Source organism: Toxorhynchites rutilus, unplaced genomic scaffold (assembly GCF_029784135.1).
Source record: "Toxorhynchites rutilus septentrionalis strain SRP unplaced genomic scaffold, ASM2978413v1 HiC_scaffold_154, whole genome shotgun sequence".
Classification (NCBI taxonomy): domain Eukaryota; kingdom Metazoa; phylum Arthropoda; class Insecta; order Diptera; family Culicidae; genus Toxorhynchites; species Toxorhynchites rutilus.
In genome coordinates this window covers 5,001-7,500 of record NW_026599712.1, presented here as the reverse complement: position 1 = coordinate 7,500, position 2,500 = coordinate 5,001, and positions in this window count along the sequence as shown.

The window sequence follows — 2,500 nt, the reverse complement described above, 5'->3', positions numbered from 1 at the left end:
ACATGGTCATACCAACGTTGCCTCGGCATGGGTATATACCGCACTGGGGGCATCGTTATAGGGGTGCCTTGGATAGACTTGTACCACTAGCCGAGACACCATGCTGGGTCGGGAAATGTTCACGCACCGCAATCGGTACCAGTGCCGGGTGTCGGTCATATTCCGATGGGGGGTAACCCTACTATTGAACTCGTACTTGTACTTGGGCCGTGCCTAAGGTGTTGGTTGTTTCAATAGTTGGTTACTTGTTTCAATAGTTGACATTTTTTCAATAGTTGAACTTTTTTCCAACAGTTTCAGTTTTCCCGTAGGTAAAGATGATGATGTGTGACCAATGTGTGAATGTGTTGTTTTTTTTTTTCAATAGTCATGTACGCGCCGTTGTCGATGTTATACACACTGCGTACTGCGGGTGAGAAATAAAACAAACTGTTGTGCTGTGCTGTGCTTGATGTTGGCTTGGTGTTATTGTATTATCGAATTGGACTTAATACCAGTGCCGGGCCGATGCACACACTGCGTACTGCGAGTGCTGGCTCGCGCAGTGAGAAATTAAACAAACTGTTGCGCTGTTGTGTTGTGTGCGCTGTGTGGGGGAGACTTTTCATCACACTTGACACGCGCATTCTTACCCTCGATGTTGCCTTGGTGTTATTGTGTTATCGAATTGGACTTAATATCAGTGCCGGACTGTTGCGCTGTTGTGTTGTGTGCGCTGTGCGGGGGACTTTTCCAACACTTGACACTTTGCATTCCGGGACGTGGACGCGTTCTGGGACTTGGTGTTATTGCCGACGGGGCAGTGTTATACACACTGCGTACTGCGAGTGCTGGCTTGCGCAGTGAGAAATTCAACAAACCGTTGCGCTGTTGTGTTGTGTGCGCTGTGTGGGGGACTTTTCCAACACTTGACACTTTGCATTCCTGGACGTGGACGCGTTCTGGGACTTGGTGTTATTGCCGACGGGGCAGTGTTATACACACTGCGTACTGCGAGTGCTGGCTTGCGCAGTGAGAAATTCAACAAACCGTTGCGCTGTTGTGTTGTGTGCGCTGTGTGGGGGACTTTTCCAACACTTGACACTTTGCATTCCTGGACGTGGACGCGTTCTGGGTCTTAGTGTTATGGTCGACGGGGCAGTGTTTTACACATTGCGTACTGCGGGGGTTGGCTCGCGCAGCGCTGTTGTGTGCTGTATGCTGGGGGGACTTGGACGCTTTCTGGGACTTAGTGTTATTGTCGGCGGGGCAGTGTTTTACACATTGCGTACTGCGGGGGTTGGCTCGCGCAGCGCTGTTGTGTGCTGTATGCTGGGGGGACTTGGACGCTTTCTGGGACTTAGTGTTATTGTCGGCGGGGCAGTGTTTTACACATTGCGTACTGCGAGTGCTGGCTTGCGCAGTGAGAAATTCAACAAACCGTTGCGCTGTTGTGTTGTGTGCGCTGTGTGGGGGACTTTTCCAACACTTGACACGCGCATTCTTACCCTCGATGTTGCCTTGGTGTTATTGTGTTATCGAATTGGACTTAATACCAGTGCCGGACCGATGCACATACTGCGTACTGCGGGCGTTGGCTCGCGCAGTGACAAATTAAACAAACTGTTGCGCTGTTGTGTTGTGTGCGCTGTGCGGGGGACTTTTCCAACACTTGACACTTTGCATTCCGGGACGTGGACGCTTTCTGGGACTTAGTGTTATTGTCGGCGGGGCAGTGTTTTACACATTGCGTACTGCGGGGGTTGGCTCGCGCAGCGCTGTTGTGTGCTGTATGCTGGGGGGACTTGGACGCTTTCTGGGACTTAGTGTTATTGTCAGCGGGGCAGTGTTTTACACATTGCGTACTGCGGGGGTTGGCTCGCGCAGCGCTGTTGTGTGCTGTATGCTGGGGGGACTTGGACGCTTTCTGGGACTTAGTGTTATTGTCGGCGGGGCAGTGTTTTACACATTGCGTACTGCGGGGGTTGGCTCGCGCAGCGCTGTTGTGTGCTGTATGCTGGGGGGACTTGGACGCTTTCTGGGACTTAGTGTTATTGTCGGCGGGGCAGTGTTTTACACATTGCGTACTGCGGGGGTTGGCTCGCGCAGCGCTGTTGTGTGCTGTATGCTGGGGGGACTTGGACGCTTTCTGGGACTTAGTGTTATTGTCGGCGGGGCAGTGTTTTACACATTGCGTACTGCGGGGGTTGGCTCGCGCAGCGCTGTTGTGTGCTGTATGCTGGGGGTACTTGGACGCTTTCTGGGACTTAGTGTTATTGTCGGCGGGGCAGTGTTTTACACATTGCGTACTGCGGGTGCTGGTGTGCGGGTGTTGTGCACTTGAGACTTGTCATTCCAGGACATGGAATAGTTTCACACACACGTACGATTGCATACTACCAGGCGCAAAGCGATTTAATGAAAAAAGAGAGAAGCCGCCAGCGCGGACAGCACTAAGCTACCACGGTGGGACTTCTCTCTTACGGAACACGACGCACCCGGGCAAGACTGCGCAAGCTAC